This window comes from Nicotiana sylvestris, chromosome 2, assembly GCF_000393655.2.
Source record: "Nicotiana sylvestris chromosome 2, ASM39365v2, whole genome shotgun sequence".
NCBI classification, from domain to species: Eukaryota; Viridiplantae; Streptophyta; class Magnoliopsida; order Solanales; family Solanaceae; genus Nicotiana; species Nicotiana sylvestris.
In genome coordinates this window covers 86,446,508-86,470,690 of record NC_091058.1, presented here as the reverse complement: position 1 = coordinate 86,470,690, position 24,183 = coordinate 86,446,508, and the positions used below count along the sequence as shown (strand labels likewise).

Below are 24,183 nucleotides of genomic sequence, written 5' to 3'. Positions count from 1 at the left end.
TGTTATTTTTAATATGAAATCATTACCTATATTATAATGCAAATGATATGGTATCTTACTTTTGGTTATGATTATAAATCCATCGAACATATAAATATAGAATTAGTTCTTTTATAGATTTGTTATAAATCTATGACTATATTTTTAAATAAACGTCATTTTAATATTACATGCATTAGATATTTAATTCTCATAATTCCCACACCTCATTTGTTTTCAACTTTGATAGATAGACATCGAGTTTTGATCGCTATGGATGAAGTTATTGGCACGAGCAATTTCAATTTTTGTTGCTCAAAATTCTTTCATATTCAAATTTCATTAGCTAATATGATTGAGCTAAGTGGTGAATGAAACAACCTGATTTACAGCAACTCAATGGAAGTAACGTTTGTATTAATCACCCAACCGAAAATTACAAGTAAAGTGAATTAGGAGAATATTAATAGAGCAGTATTGGAAAATAACTGGAAGGAGGAGATAAGAAGAGAGAATTACAGAATGAGATAAGGAATAGTATAAGTTCTTTTGACGATAAAAAAAAAGAGTTTCCAATATCACAATAGTCTCCTCTAATATTCTTATTGATAGCTATTTATAACTAACTAGTATCTTCACACGCTGCCTTCATGCGCTTGCTCCTTCGGAGTGTTTCCCATTTTAGCTGACTGTGCATGTCCACTGTGACATCTGATGTGTCTCCCACATCAGCTTTGTGGGTCACTATTAGTGGTGGCAAAATGGATTAAAAAAATTATCCATTCATATTATCCACAAAAAAATGAGTTAGATATTGAACATTTTTAAAACGGATCAAATATGGATAAGAACCATATTATCCACTTAGAAAATGGATAACTAATTTGTTCAACTTTTACATTTGTAAAGACTCAAATTGGGGGTTTCTTAAGCTTGAGAGATTAGGAATTCTCCTAAAAGTAATCATATTCAGAAAGCCATGGATAATATGGTTATCCGTATTAAATGTGGATCAGATCGGATAATTTATCCGTTTTTTGCATTATTATCCGTATTCGATCCGACCTGTCTGTTTGCCACCCCTAATTTTTGAGAGTGGTGCAGAAAATGACTTCTCATCAAATGATTGTGGGAATGATGTAGGTGTTGGAACACTGCCTCCCTCCTGGATTGAAGAGAAAGGGATAGAGTGCATTGCGCAACGAATTCTCCTAGGACAACTAACACTGAGCTCATAGGAAATGGTAGCTACTCTGTAGTTGCATGCTGGTACTCTTGGAGAAACTTTCTTTGCTTGAAAGCTTTGACCAACTCGACCATGTTCCATGGCGGTTTTGCTTTAAGGTTGGTTATCATATATGGTAAACTTGGTTTCAAGAAAGTTAGACTTGGTGAAATTGTTTTCAAACATTATTAAAGTAAAATGAAAGGGAGTAGAAGCTTTTCTTTGCTTCCTACTATTATTGAAGGGGTGGAGAGGAGTGAGTGAAGGAAATATAACTGGAGATTTGATAGAACTTACCTCAGTTTCCCAACATATGTATTGCTAGCTTGAGAAAAATCATCTGCAACCAATGATATGTTAGAAAATTTGGGAGAGCAAGACAACTAAATAAACACTCAAAACTCACTATTAGAGAGGTGGAGGAAAGGATGATTTCTATTCAACTTCACTTACTTCAAATGGCTAGCATACATAGGTATTTATAATAGAACTCCTACATGTATCTAACATAAACTTTATGTGTACATATTAATTAGTCCACGCATGTACACACTAGTCCATACATGCCTACACTAGTTCACACAAATTCACACATGTCCACACCTTACTCTTTTCTAACTATATGTATGAAAACATTAAATTAATGTAAACAAATCTAAACAAATGTGGACAAATGGAAACAAGTTTATTACTATTTTTAACATCTCCCCTTAAACTTGTTTCATTACTCCAAGCGCCATCCTTAACTTTTGAAAAGCGTCAATCTTCAAAGGCTTGGTGAAAATATCTGCAATTTGATCTCCAGAATTTACATGCTCAAGCTCCATAACTTTATTAGATATGCAATCTCTAATAAAATGATATCTCGTATCGATATGCTTTTCTTCTTTCATGAAATACCGGGTTCTCGACTAAATCTATAGCCGATTTGTTGTCAACAAAAATCTTTTAGCATCCTTCTGTGGTTGGTGAAGTTATTCCAACAAGCTTCTTAGCCAAATTGCATGGCAAACACACGAACAAGATGCTACATGCTCCGCTTCACAAGTTGACAAAGTCACAATTGGTTGCTTCTTAGAATTCCATGTAAATGCGGAATTTCCAAGAAAGAAAACAAACCCAGTAGTACTTTTCTGATCATCAATATCACCAGCCCAGTCACTATAACAATATCCCACGAACTTGGATTCTTTAGAAGATGAATAAAGAATTCCATAATCAAGCGTACCTTTGTTGTGCCGAAGTATTCTTTTGGCTACCTTTAAGTACGAGGTAGTAGGAGTTTCCATAAAGCGACTCAGGAGTCCAACTCCAAACAGAATATCCGTCCTTGTACATGACAAATATCTTAAGCTTCCAATAAGACTCTTGAAAAATGTGGGATTGACTCTATCTCCATCTCCATGCTTAGATATTTTAACTCCACATTCAACGGGGGTGCTTACGGGATTGCAATTCTCCATCTCAAATTTCTTGAGAATTTCCTTTGCATACTCTCCTTGAGAAATAAAAATGACATCCTTCCTCTGTGCTACTTGAATTCCAAGATAGTAGGATATTAGGCTAATGTCCGTCATCTCAAATTCTCTAGCCATTGCTTTATTGAATTCTTCAAACATCTTTGGATTATTTCCTGTAAATATCAAGTCATCTACATACAAGCAAACAAGTAAGATGTCACCATTTTTAGCAATCTTTACATAGAGGGCATGTTCATGTGGACACTTAGAAAAATCATTTGCTTGAAACTGTCAATTCTACTATTCCAAGCTCGCGGGGCTTGCTTCAACCCATATAAAGCCTTATTTAATTTCAAGACTTTATCTTCTTGTCCTTCAACTTGCCCCAAACTCGGGAGGCGCGACCGACGCTCAATCGAGTGAACCCAACTGAGCAAGCCTTATCAAACACTTTCTACCCATCTCAATATGAATAAGAAAGCCATGCTTTCATTTATTTAGACAATAGGAAAGATATTACATTCAACACGGTTAGTTCATTTTATATCACAACCTTAAACCGTAGTTAAGTTTCCAAGATTCCATATAATTACCCTTTAGATAAGCGAGAGCTAGAATTACAACATAGTTCGTAGACCCATCCAACACCCGTACATAACCCACACATATGTCTCCAGAGACTCTAAGGATGCAAAAGACAAGTATGACAATGCCGGTGACAAGGGCCCGGCTATACCTCAAAAGTGGATATCTATAGCAAAAGATGTACAACATAACCCTCTTGAAGGAGAAATGGGCTCACCAAGACTTTGAGAGGAGGATGCTCCGCTACGCGCGATCGGCACTATTCGCTATGGAGCCACCTACATTCATTTAAAAAAATGTAGCGCCCCCGACAAAAGGGACGTTAGCACCATGGAATAGTACTAGTATGTATAACTAAACACCATCCAGTTAGAAAGAACAACCATACAAGAGTAAAAGAAATCATAAGGACAACAAAGCTTCAAATAAGAATCACATTAATAATATAAGAGGTTCACATAGTTTTCACATAATTTTTGAAATTTTTGGTTGGGGCATTCCTTATCATTGCATCATCATCCACATTACCATCGCTTCCTTGAGCGGAGTCCGATCACGACCCGATCGGCTAAGCCGTCTTCCCAAGACGTTCCTCTTATTTCATTCTCACTTTTCAATTTCAATTATCAATACATTACCACCATGTGTGTATAACATGGCGTCCGATCACGGCCCGATCGGCTAAGCCGTCTTACCAAGACATTACCCTTTTCCGTTAATCATCTCACTTTAATCTTTGGATTCACATAAATTAGTTTCTCGGCACTTGGGGCCACAATTACCACATTCCATAAATCTCATTTCGCATTATTCCCATTTTCAATATTTATCTTTCCATTTAGGATCATAGGCACATACAAAAGCAATTTAAGTTATAAACATAGAGAGAAATTCATCTAGTTCGGCATATTAATCACAATGTAACCTTGACTTGACATTTACACATTTAGCACATAGTTCATGTTTTTCCACTCATCCTCAATTTACAAAGAATAACACACTAAACACATGGAAAAGCATCTTCCACATACATTTTCGCAACATCAATTTATTTGACATAACAAGTACCACATCAATCGAATTCCGGGCTTACAACATTTGCACGGGCACCATGGAGACTCGATTTTTAAAAGGAGGGGTTTTTAGCCATACATACCTTGTTTAAGCTTTCCTTAAGTTACTACGACGTTCCGAAAATTCTAGCAATCCCAATCTACTTGAGACATAACAAAATTGAGCCAAATTAGGAAGGTATTCATGGTTTCAGCTCATTTGAGCATTTTATCAAATACTAGTTGAGCATCTTGATTTCAAATCTCTTTTATAAGATTTACTGCATTCCCCAACCCAATCTTTACTTATTTATGTTCAACAATCTTCCTACAAACCTAATTTGTACATGCATGTATATATAATACTATTACACCGAAGAATCATACCTCAATAACCCATCTCACAATCTCTACAACACCAACACAACCTAGGTTAGGCACCTATGGCTTCCAATCACCATCCTATGAGTTCTAACGTATATATCATACATAAATAATCACCATAGAGTAGTTAGAGATGATAGACATACCTCTTGTAGTAAGAATCTTGAGAATCCCTACTTGTAGTGTTCTTGATCAATTTAGGGATTTGAATGGGAATCTATGGATTTTCAAGATCAATCCTTGTTAATATAAGTGTTTAGGAGTAGTAATCAACTCAAAATACTCCAAAAACATTACCTTGGATCATAGGAGGAAAGTATGGGACGGATTCCCCTTGATAGAGCAAGCCCTAGCTCAGAAAAATGACTTAGAGACTCTCTATACCCGGTCTTGGGGTATTTATAGGGCTGCTAGGCGCGCGAGTGCGGTCAAGCTGCGCCTGGGACGCGGTGGCCGTACTCGTACCATGCTCGGAGGCAGAAACTTTCAGTTTTCCCGCAGCCGCGCCGCGGACGCGCGTCTGACACAGGTCCGGTAAAATGGTTATAACCATCTGTATACACCTCCAAATGACAAACGGTTTAATGCGTTGGAAACTAGACTCAAAGAGATTTAATTTTATAGGTTGTGCATTGCACAACACCTTATATAAATGGATATATGCTTGTCCAAATTGAGGTCTTGTGCGTACTCATTTACAACTTTAGTCTATTATGAAATTTTCCAACTTGGCTTAGACTTAGGCCTCTCCTTAGACCCTAAATCACTTATAATATGACTTATACACTTATTAACATATCCAATTGATATCCATTATATCATGAATCCTCATTTGCACGCAAGATAAAATAATTAGCCAACCTTGGCACCACGAAATCTTAAATTACTTAGCAAAATTTTCTGGGGCTTTACATTCTCCCCCGCTTAAGATCATTCATCCTTGAATGAGGATCAAGGTTCATTCATTAGCCATCCTTATGTAACTTCAACTTTTTCACATCATGAAATATATCAACAGCCCCAAATTTGTCTAACTCCTTAAATTTCCGAAAATTTCGCCAGAGTTTCCTTTGTAACTGAAAGTGTTGGTTTTTATTTAGTCAACAATGGAATGCCAATTGGAAGAGTTGGTGTGGATGCTAGGAGGAAGCTTCCTCCTTTGATGTCACCCATGACATTAAGAGGAGGTAGTTTGATGTCACCAATGACATCAAGATGAGGTCTTTACCTCTATAAATAGATGCACTCCTTCATTTGTAGAAACCATCCCAAAAATAATACAATACATTATAGTGAGTAGAGAGTTAAGAGAGAAATTCTCTTAAGTTTAATTGAGAAATCTCCCCTTCTTTTGTTAATATTAAAACGGCAACTGTTCTCTGGTGGATGTAGGATTATTTTGATTCGACCCACGTTAAATCTTGTGTTCTTTCTTTTACGTTTCCACTAACAATTGGTATCAGAGCAACAAGATTCTTTAACGATCCAAGGAGGAAGAACAAGCAAAGATGAGTTCCATGAAGTTTGAAATTGATAGATTCAGTGGACGCAACAACTTCAATATCTGGAAGATCCAGATGATGGCGTTACTGCGGAGGAAAGGTTCAATCCATGCTATTGACGGAAAGTATCCTAAGGATATATCAGCTCTCGACAAGGAGAAGATTTAAGGGGATGCATTGAGTGCAATCCAACTATCCCTTGCACCTAACGTGCTTTGTGAAATGAGTACGGGTACCGAAGAGATGGCCAAACAGTTATGGGAAAAGCTAGAAGGGCTATACCAAGACCGATTAGTGACAACAAGGATGTTGTTACAACGGTGTCTTCACACATTTAAGATGGGGTCAGGTACTTCGTTACAAGATCATTTAAATGTGTTCAATAAACTTGTCATGGACTTACATATTGCAGGAATTAAAAAGGAAGAGGAGACGCTTGCATGTGCTTTGCTATTTTCATTGACTTCAAGATATCATGATATTGAGAATTCAATGATGTATAGAAAGGAGCTTATCAAGTTTGAGAAAGTGCGGCAGGCACTTAACTCTAGTGATGTGCGAAGGCACATTGAAGGAGATAGAGATGACCATGCAAGTGGGCTCTTTGTGAGAGGCCGGACTAGTCAATAGGGAAAGAGTAAATCAAAGCACAGATCAAAGTCTCATGTGAACAAGAAGAATACAGAGTGTTGGGGTTGTGGCAAGAAGGGGCACTTTGAACGAGATTGCCCAATGTCAAAATCCAAGGAAAAAGCGAGTGCATCTACAGTTGAACAGGTACATGATTTTGATAATGATTATATACTAACAACATCGTGTAATAATAATAGTAGTTATGGAAATAAATGGGTATTAGACTCTGCTTGTACTCTGCATATGCCGTTCCAAAAAAACTGGTTTAGCAACTATGAGAAAAGTGGAGGAACCGTCGTAATGGGCAATAATGCAACTTATGCAATAGTTGGCATTAGCTCAGTTCGGGTTCGCTGCCATGATGGAGTCGTGAGGACTATTACACAAGTCCGTCATATTCCTGATCTGAAGAATAATTTTATCTCCCTGAGTACTCTGGATGAACAAGGCTACAAGTACATGAGTGAAGCAGGAACTATAAAGGTGACTAAAGGTTCTTTAGTCATGCTGAAAGGCAAGCTGGAGAACGGCCTTTACACATTGGCCGGAAGCACCATTGTTGGCTCTGCAAATGCATCTACAGTGCAGTTATCTAATGATGACAAGGCAAGACTATGGCACATGAGACTAGGTCATATGAGCGCACGTGGACTGGAGATGAGTCAGAAGATGTAGACCTTGAAGAACTTGCTGTCAATGAACCATACACAATTGCGAAGGGGAGGGAAAAGAGGCAGACACGAGAATCGAAATGCCTTATAGATCAAGCAAACTTGATTGCATATACGTTCGTAGCTGCACAAGAAGTGATTAAGGATCTGGAGCCCTCCTCGTATATTGAAGCAACTTCTTGCAAGGATGCTGTACAATGGCGGTTAGCCATGACTGAAGAGATGGAGTCTCTTCATAAGAATCAGACATGGGTCTTAGTGAAAAGACAAAAGGGGAAGAGGACAGTTGGATGCAAATGGGTCTACCGAAAGAAAGAGGGAATTCCTGAAGTGGAGGATGCTAGGTTCAAGGCGAGATTGGTTGCAAAAGGTTTCAATCAGAAGGAGGGAATTGACTACAATGAGATTTTCTCTCTAGTTGTGAAGCATAGCTCAATTCGCATGCTACTAGCATTGGTTGCCCAATTTGACTTGGAGCTTCAACAGCTTGATGTCAAAACTGCTTTCTTACACGGTGATCTAGAAGAGACAATCTATATGGATCAGCCTGAAGGTTTCCTAGCTGAGGGAAAAGAAGATCACGTATGCCAACTAAAGAAGTCTTTGTATGGTTTGAAGCAATCCCCTAGACAGTGGTACAAGAGGTTTGATGCATTCATGACTACACATGAATTCTCAAGGAGTGCATTTGATAGCTGTGTGTATCACAAGAAGATGTCTGGTAACTCAATGATTTATTTACTGTTGTATGTTGATGATATGCTTATTGCTGCTAACAACATTACAGAGATAAATGCTTTGAAGAAACTGTTGAGTAAGGAATTTGACATGAAGGATTTAGGAGCTGCAAAGAAAATCCTTGGTATGGAGATTTCAAGAGAAGACGGTGTTGTACATCTTTCTCAGAAGAGGTATATTGAAAGGGTTCTCAAGAGATTCAATATGCATACGTGCAAGCCTGTAAGTACACCATTAGCTCCTTATTTTAAACTTTCAGAGTTACAAATGCCTCAGTCCGAGGAGAGGTGGAGCATATGTCAAAGATTCCTTATGCCAGTGCAGTCGGTAGCATTATGTATGCTATGGTATGCATACGTCGAGATATTGCTCAATCTGTAAGTGTTGTAAGTAGATACATGTCCAGCCCAGGAAAGATGCATTGGGAAGCTGTCAAGTGGATATTGAGATATCTCAAAGGAGCTTCTGGTATTGGTATGACCTTTCAAAAAAGTGGTGGAGGTATTTCAATTCTCGGTTATGTAGATTCTGACTATGCAGGAGATCTTGACAGAAGAAGGTCCACAACTGGATACATATTTACCCTCGTTGGCAGTGTCGTTTGTTGGAAGTCGACTCTGCAATCGATTGTCGCTTTATCTACGACAGAAGCAGAATACATGGCAGCAACGGAGGCGGTGAAAGAAGTTATCTAGTTGAAAGGTTTAGTAGCGGAATTGAGTTTGTTAAGCTGGAATCAACTCTTAGATGTGATAGTCAGAGTGCTATTCATCTAATGAAAAATCAGAGATTTCATGAGTGCACTAAATACATTGATGTCAAATTTCATTTTATTCGAGATGTTGTTGAAGAGGGAACTATCAAGGTCATAAAGGTTGTCACAGACGATAATACTGCAGACATGTTGACCAAGATAGTACTGCTCGCTACGTTTGCACATTGCAAGGACTTGGCGGGGGTGTGCATCAACTGATGCAACTCTGAAGAGAACAGTTGTTAGGTGGAGATGGTATGTTCAACAATGGTTTGATTTTTCTTGTTTCTTACAATGGGGTTGCCCAGTAAGCTTAGAAGTTTTGGCCAGAGTTGTTCACACGCACGCTCGAAACGCAAACCAAGGTGGAGATTGAAAGTGTTGGTTTATGTTTAGTCAACAATGGCATGCCAATTGGAAGAGTTGGTGGAAAGAGTTGGTGTGGATGCTAGGAGGAAGCTTCCTCCTTTGATGTCACCCATGACATCAAGAGGAGGTAGTTTGATGTCACCAATGACATCAAGAGGAGGTCTTTACCTCTATAAATAGATGCACTCCTTCACTTGTAGAAATCATCCCAAAATAATACAATACATTGTAGTGAGTAGAGAGTTAAGAGAGAAATTCTCTTAAGTGTAATTGGGAAATCTCCCCTTCCTTTGTTAATATTAAAAGGACAATTGTTCTCTGGTGGACGTAGGATTATTTTGATCCGAACCACGTTAAATCTTGTGTTCTTTCTTTTACGTTTCCGCTAACAATTGGTATCAGAGCGACAGGATCCTTTAACGATCCAAGGAGGAAGAACAAGCAAATATGAGTTCCATGAAGTTTGAAATTGATAGATTCAATGGACGCAACAACTTCAATATCTGGAAGATCCAGATGATGGCGTTACTGCGGAGGGAAGGTTCAATCCATGCTATTGACGGAAAGTATCCTACGGATATATCAGCTCCCGACAAGGAGAAGATTGAAGGGGATGCATTGAGTGCAATCCAACTATCCCTTGCACCTAACGTGCTTTGTGAAGTGAGTACGGGTACCGAAGAGACGGCCAAACAGTTGTGGGAAAAGCTAGAAGGGCTATACCAAGACCGATCAGTGACAACAAGAATGTTGTTACAACGGCGTCTTCACACATTTAAGATGGGGCCAGGTACTTCGTTACAAGATCATTTAGATGCGTTTAATAAACTTGTCATGGACTTACAGATTGCAGGAATTAAAAGGGAGGAGGAGACGCTTGCATGTGCTTTGCTATTTTCATTGACTTCAGGATATCGTGATATTGAGAATTCAATGATGTATAGCAAGGAGCCTATCAAGCTTGAGCAAGTGCGGCAGGCACTTAACTCTAGTGATGTGCGGAGGCACATTGAAGGAGATAGAGATGACCAGGCAAGTGGCCTCTTTGTAAGAGGCCGGACTAGCCAACAGGGAAAGACCAAATCAAAGCACAGATCAAAGTCTCGTGTGAACAAGAAGAATACAGAGTGTTGGGGTTGTGGCAAGAAGGGGCACTTTGAACGAGATTGCCCAATGTCAAAGTCCAAGGAAAAGGCGAGTGCATCTACAGTTGAACAGGTACATAATTTTGATAATGATTATATACAATTGAGCATACTGTTCCACTGTGTCGGTAGATTTAACTGGCAATAAGTGTGCTGATTTTGTGAGTCGATCCACGATCACCCAAATTGAGTCGAACTTGCGCAGATTGTGCGGAAACCCTACCACAAAATCCATGTTGATCACCTCCCATTTCCACATTGGAATTTCTATGCTTTGAGCCATTCCACCAGGTCTTTGATGTTCGGCCTTCACTTGCTGACAATTCAAACATCTAGCCACAAAGTCCGCCACATCCCTTTTCATGTCATTCCACCAATAAAATTCCCTGAGATCATGATACATTTTTGTAGAACCTGGGTGCACGGAATACCTGGAAGTGTGAGCTTCTGCCATGATCCTTTCCCGAAGACCGTCAATATCCGGAACACATAGGCGGCCTTGGTACCATAGGGTACCATCATCCATGCCAAGGGAAAAAGCTGTGGTCTTGTGTTTATGAATACCCTCTTTCAGTTGTGCTAACAATGGATCGTTGAATTGCTTCTCTTTCACTTCCGTCATAAGCGATGATTCAGCCCAATTCTGCACAATCACTCCTCCTTCATTAGAGTCCGCTAGGCGAACTCCCAAACTAGCCAACTGGTGAACCTCCCTGGCCAACAACCTCCGATATGCCTCCAAATGAGCCAAGCTCCCCATAGATTTTCGACTAAGAGCATCCGCTACAACATTAGCCTTTCCCGGGTGATAGAGAATATCAATGTCATAGTCTTTGAGTAACTATAGCCATCTTCTTTGTCTCAGATTCAACTTCTTTTGCTTGAAAATATATTGAAGGCTCTTGTGGTCCGTAAATACATCCACATGCACCCAATACAAATAATGTCGCCAAATCTTTAGTGCAAACACCACTGCCGCAAGCTCTAAGTCATGGGTTGGATAGTTCTTTTCATGGTTCTTGAGTTGCCTAGAAGTGTAGGTTATAACCTTGCGGTGTTGCATTAACACACACCCAAGCCCGATCATTGAAGCGTCGCAATACACCACAAATCCCTCTGTACCCTTTAGCAGGGTAAATACTGGCGCTGTAGTCAGTCTTGATTTCAATTCTTGGAAACTCCTTTTACAAGCATCAGACCATTGGAATTTAACTGCTTTCTGGGTCAATTTAGTCAATGGAGAGGCAAGAGTAGAAAACCCCTCCACAAATCTCCTGTAGTACCCAGCCAAACCCAAAACACTGCGAATCTCTATTGGAGTGGTAGGTCTGGGCCAATTCCTCACTGCTGCATTCTTTTAAGGATCAACCATAATTCCTTCCCTGGAGACGACATGACCCAAGAATGCGACGGATTCAAGCCAGAATTCGCATTTCAAAAATTTTGCATACAGTTGATGTTGCTGAAGAGTCTGCAGAACTGCCCTGATATGGTTAACATGATCTTCTCGACTTCGGGAATATACAAGAATATCGTCAATGAATACTGTCACAAAGAAGTCTAGAAAAGGCTTGAAGACTCGATTCATAAGATCCATGAAAGCTGCCGGGGCATTTGTTAGCCCAAAAGACATCACCATAAATTCAAAGTGCCCATACCGAATCCTGAAAGTTGTTTTTGGAATATCATGTTCCCTTATCTTCAATTGATGATACCCAGACCGCAAGTCAATTTTTGAGAAACACGTAACACTTTGCAATTGATCAAACAAGTCATCTATCCTTGGTAGAGGATATTTATTTTTGATTGTGACCTTGTTGAGTTGCCGGTAGTTAATACACATCCGTAGCGACCCATCTTTCTTCCTTACAAACAAGATTGGTGCGTCCCATGGTGACATACTCGCCCGGATGAAACCCTTTTTTAGCAAATCCTTCAATTGTTCCTTTAGCTCTTTCAATTCCACCAATGCCATTATGTAAGGTGGAATTGATATAGGCTCCGTGCTTGGCATCACATCGATCCCAAAATCAATCTCCCTGTCTGGAGGAATTCCAAGGAGTTCATCTGGAAAGACATCCAGAAACTTATTCACAACTAGCACGGACTCAAGGCTAGGCGCCTCAGCATTGGTGTCCGCAACCCGAACTAAATGATAGATACACCCCTTCTTGATCATCTTCGCAACCTTAAGGTAAGAAATAAACCGACCTTTAGGCACTACATTATCTCCCTTCCACTCAACAACGGGCTCATTAGGAAATTCAAGCCTTATGGTTCTAGTCCGACAATCAAGTTTGGCAAAGCATGAATAAAGTCAATCCATTCCTATTATTACATCAAAATCGACCATCCCTAATTCAATAAGATCGGCTGTGGTATCCCTACCCCGTACCGTAACAACACAACCTCTATAAACTCAAGCAGTCATAATAGACTCACCCACCGGAGTAGACACTGAAAATGGCTCATGAAGCTGATTCGGTTCTATCCCAAATTCCATAACAACAAAAGGGGTAACATAGGACAAGGTGGAACCGGGGTCAATAAGTGCATACAAATCATGAGATTGGACAATTAGAATACCTGTAACAACATCTGGAGAAGCCTCTGCAGTCTGGCGACCACTCATAACATAGAACCGGCTGGGTCCTCCTGAACTCTGCGCACCACCCCTAGCTACACCACGCCCTACAGGTGCTGGGGCACCTCGAGCTGGAGAGGGGGCTGAGGATGTAGTAGCTGCTGGACTGGATGACTGTGTTGTGCCCCTACCCGCTCCTTGGCGGGATGTATGACAATGCCTATGAATGTGGCCCCTCATCCCGCATCCATAACATACGGGTAACTCCAAGTAGCAAACCCCTAAGTGCATCTTCCCGCACTTGGAGCACGAAGACCTCTGTTGCTGTTGGGATCTCTCTCCTGACCAACCCCGCTGATAGGATCCTCTGTTGCCTTGACTGGGCCTGAAACGACTCCACTGCTGCTGATGGTTGGGCCTTGATGGCAGTGCACTGGCTGAAGACTGTGCAACAGACTGAGACGGCCGAAATGATCCTCCCCTAAAAGCTGATCTTCCCCCACTGAATGACTTACCCATGCTGCCCGTAGACCGGGTCTTTCTGTTACCCTCTCTCTCTATTTTGTTCTTCAATTTACGATTCTCTGTGGCCTGAGCAAATTCCACCATCTTCCCATAATTCATGTTAGAATTCAATGCAGCTGTAGAAGCCTCATTAATAGTTAAAGGATTGAGACCCTGAACAAACCGATGCACCCTAGCCCCCATTGTGGGCAACATATGAATAACATATTTAAACAGGAGAGCAAACTCCATATGGTACTCCCACACACTTCTGCTAACCTACTTCAGATTCTCAAACTCTGCTGCATGGGCTGCCCTTGTCTCGGCAGGCAGGAAATGATCTATAAAGGCATCAGCAAACTCGCTCCACCTCGCCGGAAGGCTTCCCTCCTCATGGGAATCTTCCCACAACTCAAATCATGAATAGGCCACCCCTTTCAGATGGTAGGCAGCCAACTCTACTCCCTCTATCTTAGTTGCACGTATAACCCTGAGGGTTTTGTGCATCTCATCAATAAAATCCTGAGGGTCTTCTTCTGGATTGGCACCCGTAAATACTGGAGGGTCTAACTGAAGAAATCTGTTCACCTTGGAACTGGTGGAATCTTCTTGCTTGTTGGATGAACTAGGCGCAACATTTGACCTCTGGGCCTGAGAGGCCACTAGCTGGGTCAACATCTGAATATGTCCCCCAAAGATCCCTATAAGAAATACCAGAACTGGAAGTTGGGGCTGGAGGTGGAATAAGAGTATCAATGGGAGGGATAGTAGTACCCTCCGTAGGTGTAGGAACTAGGATAGTCTGCTCTGGAATAGAAGAACCAGGTAGGGTGATAGCAGGGCGACTACCCTCACCTGCAGCATCAAGCAATGAATCATCAACCACTCCTGAGGTGGCATTGGCTTCTTGGCCAGTTCTTGCTTTCTTCTTAGGTGCCATTTACTGAAAGATAGGACAATTAACTAATTAGAGAGGGAATAGTTTCATAACAAGTTGTACCGCACAATCCAGAATATCAAAAAAGGGCATTATTCCTAAATGCCCAAGTAGCCTCCAACTTATAGATGTGGTCGACTACACACTGATAAGAAGGACTCTACTAGGCACGGATCCGAGACAGCCTAGGACACCTTGAAACCTTAGGCTCTGATACCAAGTTTGTCACGCCCCAATCTCGGGAGGCGCGACCAGCGCTCAATAACCCAACTGAGCAAGCCTTATCAAACACTTTCTACCCATCTCAATATGAATAAGGAAGCAATGATTTCATTTATTTAGACAATAGGAAAGACAACTTTAAACCATAGTTAAGTTTCCAAGATTCCATATAATTACCCTTTAGAGAAGCGAGAGCTAGAATTACAACATAGTTCGTAGACCCATCTAACACTCGTACATAACCCACACATATGTCTACGGAGCCTCTAAGGATGCAAAAGACAAGTATGACAATGCCGGCGACAAGGCCCCGACTATACCTCAAAAGTGGATATCTATAGCAAAAGATGTACAACATAACCCCCTTGAAGGAGAAAGGGGCTCACCAAGACTTTGTGAGAAGGATGCTCCGCTACGCGCGATCGGCACTATCCGTTATGGAGCCACCTACATTCATTTAAAAAAATGTAGCGCCCCGGTAAAAGGGACGTTAGTACCATGGAATAGTACTAGTATGTATAACTAAACACCATCCAGTTAGAAAGAACAACCATACAAGAGTAAAAGAAATCATAAGGACAACAAAGCTTCAAATAAGCATCACATCAATAATATAAGAGGTTCACATATTTTTCACATAATTTCTGAAATTTTTATTTGGGGCATTCCTTATCGTTGCATCATCATCCACATTACCACCGCTTCCTTAAGCGGAGTCCGATCACGGCCCGATCGGCTAAGCCTTCTTACCAAGACGTTACTCTTATTTCATTCTCACTTTTCAGTTTCAATTATCAATACATTACCACCATGTGTGTATAACATGGCATCCGATCAAAGCCCGTTCGGCTAAGCCGTCTTACCAAGACGTTACCTTTTTCCGTTAATCATCTCACTTTAATCTTTGGATTCACATGAATTAGTTTCTCGGCACTTGGGGCCACAATTACCACATTCCATAACTCACATTTCGCATTATTCCCATTTTCAACATTTATCTTGCCATTTAGGATCATAAGCACATACAAAAGCAATTTAAGTTATAAACATAGAGAGAAATTCATTTAGTTCGGCATATTAATCACAATGTAACCTTGACTTGACATTTAGGCATTTAGCACATAGCTCATATATTTCCACACATCCTCAATTTACAAAGAATAACACACTAAACACATGGAGAAGCATCTTCAACATACATTTTTGCAGCATCAATTTATTTGACATAACAAGTACCACATCAATCGAATTTTGGGCTTACAACATTTGCACGGGCACCATGGAGGCTCAATTTCTAAAAGGAGGGTTTTTTAGCCATACATACCTTGTTTAAGCTTTCCTTAAGTTACTACGACGTTCCGGAAATTCTGGCAATCCCAATCTACTTGAGACATAACAAAATTGAGCACAAATTAGGAAGGTATTCATGGTTTCAGCTCATTTGAGCATTTTATCAAATACTAGTTGAGGATCTTGATTTCAAATCTCTTTTACAAGATTTGCTGCATTCCCCAACCCAATCTTTACTTATTTATGTTCAACAATTTGTACATGCATGTATACATAATACTATTACACCCAAGAATCATACCTCAATAACCCATCTCACAATCTCTACAATACCAACACAACCTAGGTTAGGCACCTATGGCTTCCAATCACCATCCCATGAGTTCTAACGTATATATCATACATAAATAATCAGCATAGAGTAGTTAGAGATGATAGACATACCTCTTGTAGTAAGAATCTTGAGAATCCCCACTTGTAGTGTTCTTGATCAATTTAGGGATTATGGGAATCTATGGATTTTCAAGATCAATCCTTGTTAATATAAGTGTTTAGGAGTAGTAATTAACTCAAAATACTCCAAAAACATTATCTTGGATCATAGGAGGGAAGTATGAGACGGATTCCCCTTGATAGAGCAAGCCCTAGCTAAAAAAAATGACTTAGAGACTCTCCATACCCAGTCTTGGGGTATTTATAGGGCTTCTAGGCGCGTGACCACGGTCAAACCGTGCCCGAGATGCGGTGGCCGTGCTCGGAGGCAGAAACTTTCAGTTTTCCCGCGGCCGCGCGTCTGACACAGGTTCGGTAAAATGGTCATAACTTTTTGTATACACCTCCAAATGACAAATGGTTTAATGCATTGGAAACTAGACTCAAAGAGATTTAATTTGATAGGTTGTTCGTTGCACAAAACCTTATATAAATGGAGATATTCTTGTCCAAAATAAGGTCTTGTGCGTACTCATTTACAACTTTAGTCTATTATGAAATTTTCTAACTTGGTTTAGACTTAGGCCTCTCTTTAGACCCCAAATCACTTATAATATGACTTATATGCTTATTAACATATCTAATTAATATCCATTATATCATTAATCCTCATTTGCACGCAAGATAAAATAATTAGCCTACCTTGGCACCACGAAATCTTAAATTACTTAGCAAACATTTCTGGGGCTTTACACGAAGGTTGATCAATATAGACCTCTTCCTCCAATACACCATTAAATAATGCCAACTTCACATCCATTTGATGGGTTTTCCATTAATTTAGTGCCGCCAAAGCAATGAGAGAGCGAATTATTTCCAAACGAGCAACCGGCACAAATACTTCATGATAGTCAATACCGACCTTTTGCTTGTAGCCTTTAGCTACCAATCTTGCTTTGTACTTTTCTATTTCTCCCTTGAAATTCTTCTTTATCTTGTACACCCATTTGACTCCAATGGTGCTTTTGCCTTTTGGAAGTGTGACCAACTCCCATGTATCATTCTTTTTTATAGCTTTGATTTCTTCATCCATTGCATCCCTCACTTTGGAATTTTGGCAAGCATCTTCAAAGCTTAGAGGCTCACTGTTCACCAGCAAACAAAAATGAGTAAAATCATACAAGTCATTTCTTACCACTTCCGTGTTTTCATACAGGTACAAAGACTTCTACTCTTGTGAGGTGCTTTACTTGAACTTGAGCTTGATTCCCCAACTTCTTGATCTTATGGCGGAGGTGTTGAAGGTGGTGTGATATCCTGCTCCCCATCTTTTTCTTCATCATCTTCAAATAATGAACTAAAAGAGTATTCTTGCTCTTTAGATTTCCACTCCCAAGCATTATCTTCATCAAACTCAACATCTCTACTTATGATGACTTTGCCATTTTTGGGGTTATACAGTTTATAACCTTTAGAACTTTGATCATAGCCAATGAAGACATACCTCTCACTTTTGTCATCAAGCTTAGACCTCTTCTCATCTGACACATGTGCATATGCGATGCTCCAAAAAACTCGCAAATGAGCAACTTTTGGCTTGAAACCGCTCCATGCCTCTTGTGATGTTTTTCCACGAACTTTTGGTGTGACACCAATTTGATAAGTACACCGCATAAGCAACAGCTTCAGCCCAGAACTCTTTTGGCATATTTTTGCTCTTCAACATACTCCTTGCCATGTTGAGAATAGTTTGATTCTTTCTCTCCATGGCGCCATTTTGCTGTGGTGATCTCAGAACTGTCAAGTAATGACGAATTCCATTTTTCTCACATAAAATCTTGAATTCATTTGAAGTGAATTATCCACCATTATCGAACCTAAGTGACTTAATTTGATAGCCACTTTGCTTCTCCACCATGTTCCTAAAATTTTTGAAGGTTTCAAACACCTCCGATTTTGCCTTCAAAAAATAAACCCAAGTTTTTTCGAGAAAAATCATCAATGAAAAGTAACAAAATAATTACTTTTACCAAGTGAAGATGACTTGATAGGTCCGAACACATCCATGTGAATTAACTCGAGAGGGCATCTTGCTCTTGTCAAAGACTCTTTAGGAAAGCTTTTCCTTGCTTGCTTTCCAAAGAGACATTCTTCACAAAGTTGGTTAGGATGATCAATTGTTGGCAATCCATTCACCATGCTTTCCTTCTTCATCAACCTTAGGCTATCAAAATTCAAGTGACCAAATCTCATATGTCAAAGCCAAGATGAATCTTTGGCACATGAAAGCAAGCACCTTAGAATATCATTTTGAAGATATAAGATGAACATTTATTATTAGCCATAGGTACTTTGACTAACAATCTTCCCTTTTCATCTCTCATATACAACTTTTTTTCTTTCAAATGAATGACATAATTTATCTCCAAAAGTTGTCCCAAACTTAAAATATTACTTTTCATCTCCGGCACATACAAAACATTGGAGATTAATTGATGACTTCCATATTTTAAGCGAATTGAAATCATACCTTTTCCTTTGATTTGAACTCGCGAAGAGTCTCCAAAAGTGATTGGGCCACCATTCAGCTCCTTAAGCTCCACAAATAAATTTTTCTTTCCAAAAATATGACTACTTGCACCGGAGTCAAGGTACCATTTGTTCTTTTCCACACTTTCTTCTCCTTTGCATGAAGACATCTTCATTTTTGCTCTCCACAAAGTTGTTTTTCTCCTCCAAATTATCTTTACATTCCCAGGAAAAATGTCCAAATTTATGACAAGTATAACATTCAATATTCGATTTGTCATACCTTCCTTGATTTTGTCTCCATCCTTTGCCTCTTCCACGACCTCTTCTTTGACTATAGTCTTGGCTTTTATTGTCTCTATTTGATGCTTGACTACCACCTCTTTCTCCTCTACCACAACCTCTTCCATTTCCACGACCTCTTTGCTGCGAACCACGCCTTTCATCTTTCTCCTTGAAGGAAAGTTCTGCTTGCAACGCCTTTTCAACCGATTCTTCTTTCGGTTTCTTCAATTTTTCTTCATGGGTTTGCAAAGAACTCGAAAGTTCATCTATGGTCATGGTGTCCAAGTCTTTGGACTCTTCAATAGCAACAACAATATAATCAAATTTTGAATCTTGGGATTGTAGTATTTTTGAAACGACCCTATCATCCTTCAACTCTTCACCATATCTTTTCATTTGATTGACAATAGCCAAAACTCTTGAAATGTAATCTGAAGCAGATTCATTTTCTTTCATATGCAATGATTCAAACTCTCCTCTTAAGGTCTGGAGATGAACCTTTTTCACTTTGTCCAAACCTTTAAAGAAAGTTTGAAGAATGTCCCATGCTTGCATGGAGGTTGTCATATTTGCAACCTTCTCGAACATCTTGTCATCCAAACCTTGATGGATGAGAGTGAGTGCCTTTTGATCTTTCTTATTTGTGGTTGCGGCATCTTCCGCGTCATCAACTCCAGACTCTACCGGTTCCCAAACATCATAGGCACCAAGCAAGACCTTCATTCGAATACACCAATTTCCATAGTTCTCTTTTGTGAGCATATGAACTTGGAATGGTGTTCCATTAGTGTTTGTCATCTTTTCTCCAAGTTTGGTTGTCTCTCAACACACCGGCTCTGATACCAAATGTTAGAAATTTTTGGGAGAGCAAGTCAACTAAACAAACACTCAAAACTCACTATTAGAGAGGTGGAGGAAAGGATGATTTCTATTCACCTTCACTTGCTCCAAATGGCTAGCATACATGACTATTTATAGTAGAACTCCTACATGTATCTAGCCTAAACTTCATGTGTACATATTAATTAAGTCCACACATGCACACACTAGTCCATACATGCCCACACTAGTTCACACAAATTCACACATATCCATACCTCACTCTTTTCTAGCTATATGTATGAAAATATTAAATTAATGTAAACAAATCTAAACAAATGTGGACAAATGGAAACAAGTTTATTACTATTTTTAACATGATATCACTAAGTCTGTGCTTGTTTCCCTACTAATCTTCTTGGCAGCCAACAATAGTTTGTCCCTCTCATTCTCAGCTGTCATCAAGTAAAATGTCAGTTGCACATCTTCTATTGGCTAGAAAGATTTTCCTATGAAAAACATAGACCGCAAACATTAAGCACAAGTTATGAAAGCTTTTGCATTTCCAATCTGGTATACTAACTTGAAAGTCAGACATAATATATCAGCCTAAGTGCAAGTTCCCCATTAAAGTAGGAGTTTCAAATCGTTACAGGACAAGGTCTGTTAATCGATCATATAAAAGAAAGACTTGAAGCTAGTTCAAAGACGGATACTTACTTAAGAGGATATCCATCTCGCAGTACAAGTGGAAAAAGAAGAGAAGTTTAGGATAGGCAGAAGATTTTCACTTACATGGAATCATACCCAAGTAGAGGCGCTATACTGAATTAGCTTTGTCCCTTTTAATAAAGCACTGGATTGGGGATTAACGGGGACCTGACTGGTTTAAAAATGGTAACAAAAAAGATCTCTCTGAGTTTAAATCAACATCAGCAATAGTAATAAGAAGGAAACTGGAACAAATTTAAAGAGATTACCTGCTTCTGTGAAATGGGAAAGGTAAGCCTACCACATTCCTCAGGAGTCTTAACAATCTCCTTTGTAATTTTCCTCCATGATCTGCAAATAGATGCTCAAAAGACAACGACAGAACGAGCAGGACATGATGTCTCACTCTCTTCAACGATGCGGATGATATCCAAAAGCACTTTTGGTGGTAAATTTGCCCACTGCCCTTGCTCAGTGGGAGGGCCACATATGGGACAATATGTGATCAAGTTCTGTTGCTCCAATGCTTTCTTTCTGCTCGCTCCCTTAGTCTTCCCTATCCCATCTGTCATCTCCCTCAGCTTGCGAACAATTTCTTGAAAGGCATATCCATCAATCACACGAACTGCACTTTTCCTTCAACAGAAGGGCAAATCATTTAGATCAATGAAACAAAGAGGAGCTTAACCACACGAGGAAAGAACTTTCAGACAATTTTTACCTTTTAAACAGATGAATCACTCAATCAAGGAAGCCTCAATTCCAACTTTTATGGGTTGACTATATGATATTCCTTTAGGTTGTAAACATTCTGCTCTATTCGGGTCCAATCTAATTTCATCCTACAGTTTACATTGGTCTTTTAAGACAATTTTTGAGATTATCTAGAAGTAGATGTTCTTTAATCGAACATTTATCTATTCACTGACATACAAGTCTTTTACCGGACTGAAAAAACTCTCGTGAAAATCCAACCTAATCTAGATGTAACAACAATATGCCTCAATCCCAATAAGTCGGCATTGCCTATTATCCACATACACCATATCTTCAATTATCAGATCTAACACAGAGGTTTAGCCTCTCTGTTTTAATTAAAAATCAATATACCTAATATTTTTCCTTTTGTGAGGGATTGAGAAGAAGAAATGCAAAAAAGATATGGACATGTAACCATTCAATGATCAGCACTGAAATTACACAAATGAGAGACGAATAATCCAGCGAATATTAGAAATATAAATCATTTCTATAACATCCTACGATTCAAAATCAAAACTTCGCACTCAAATGTTCCCAAAATAAAGATTTAGCAACAATAACAATCAGAAAATCAAATTGCACAATTGCTTATAAGAGGCAAAATAATACACAATGAAATAAAGGACAACGCAAAATTAAAACGTAAGATCTTATAGCATTTCTATACTAGCTCCGCTCAAAACCAAAAGCAAAGACAACATGAAACTAGGGTGAAGAATAGAAAAAAAGGAAAAATAGGAATTGCATCCAGAAACCAAGATGAAGATAGAAATGCATAGTAAATAGAGAAAATGGTAGGAGAAAACCTGAACAAAGAGGGACAAAGAAGATGAAAGCGATAAAAGAACGCTCTAAATGTAGAGATTGAAGAAGAAAAAGAAATTAGGAGACAGAAACACGGCCAGTGAGGTCCACGTCCTCAGGCGGAACCCTGAATCAATATCTGTCAATTCAGCCTCTTAAATAAAAGCTAAAAAAGAGACATTACACTTCTTCTTTTCCTCTCCAGATAATGGCCAATATAAGTTTTTCTGAACAAGTTCAAACATAGCATTCAAGATTTGTTTTTCTAACTTCCGCATGACACCTGACTTTTTCGGTCCTAACAGGAACCCCCACGACAGAGTATTTGAAAACCTCAAATTCCCTTCCTCTTTTTACTATAGACATTAAAGAACAATCAATCAACTGCCCTCAACTAGTCCGAATTTAGTAGACACATTCTCTATAATTCTTCAAGTTTATTATTCAATGGTTAGAGGTTTTATCATTATTAGACTACTTTTAATCTGGCCATCAACCTAAGACAACTCTCTCTATCTCCAATGGGATAGGTTATGCTTTGCGAAGCTCACATAGGAAGCATTCCAGATACTAAATGAGCCACAAAATCCCTCGACTGTGCATGACCATTTAAATTATAGAATCACAAGTTTAGTCGGTGATAGTTGCAGGGCAAGAGCACCAAAAGACACTAGTGAAACTGAAAATCAATACATCTGATGCATCATCGTCATGAGAATGTATATGATCTATCAGAACTTTAATCTTACTTTTTTTTTTTGAGAGTTTAATTACAAGTAATTTGAAATAAAGACTATTACGTAAGTCATGCTTAAATGATTGGAACAATGGTATATTTACTTAACATGAACAAGTGATTTTGTACATAGCTTCCCCGAATATGTGTAGAGAGACTCCTATGGAATATTTCAATCAAATACAAGCTTATTAGAACAAAAGCATTTCACCTTTTTAAAAATCAAGATTCAATTTTTTTCTCAAAATCTCAACTGATGCAAAATAGTTCAATGTAGCTACCAAACGATAAAAAAAGGACACTAAAGGGAGCTATCAACCAACTGATTACCAGAGTCCTAAGTAACGTGGAAAAGGGAATAAACAAATAAATGATTAATTAACTTCATTTTAGTGTCATCAACATAAAACAAAGAACAAGTAGTACACCTTAGCATGTTCTATAAAGATGTTTCCTCACACAAAACAAAACATATATTATGACGCAAAGGGTGACTGGTGAGGGAAGAACCTAAGAAGAAGAGAGACATAGATAAAAAGTTTGATTTTTTTTTTAAACTAGTAAAAATATATTTTTGATAAGTTAAATAAAAGATAGTAAATCTTTTTACCCAACAACAAAAGGGGGCAAAAATTAGTACAGGACTGTAACAGTTGGCAATGGTGAAAAGGAAGAAAAGAGACGACAGAAAACAAAAACACATGAATCAATGGAAGATAAAAAAATTAGGGAGATAGAACATAAAAGAATAAGAAAGAGTTGGTCAAATGGTACCTTTTGAAGAAACCGCAGAGAGAAGCAAATAACCCTGCAACTTAAGGGTCTAATAAAAGTTATTTCCATATATACATAATAAACCGTGAAATTACAATAGAAAATCCCTTAACTAATTCTAATTACAATGTATATCTTGTTTACTCAGTGCTGAATCCTAGTATATGTAACATCAACGAATAATAAAGCCAAACTTAATTATTGAAACATATCTGTAGTCAATCTTGAGACTAATCAACAACCAATTTTCTAAACCCAAAAAAAAAAAGAAGGTAGTATCACATCTCCTCCATAACT

The 24,183-nt window shown here is 38.9% G+C and overlaps 1 pseudogene; it reads right to left on the bottom strand.

Moving 5' to 3' along the window:
* Positions 1 to 601: 601 nt before the first annotated feature.
* Positions 602 to 22,654, bottom strand: LOC104226774 (tubby-like F-box protein 5; annotated as a pseudogene).
* Between the last annotated feature and the right edge of the window lie 1,529 nt (positions 22,655 to 24,183).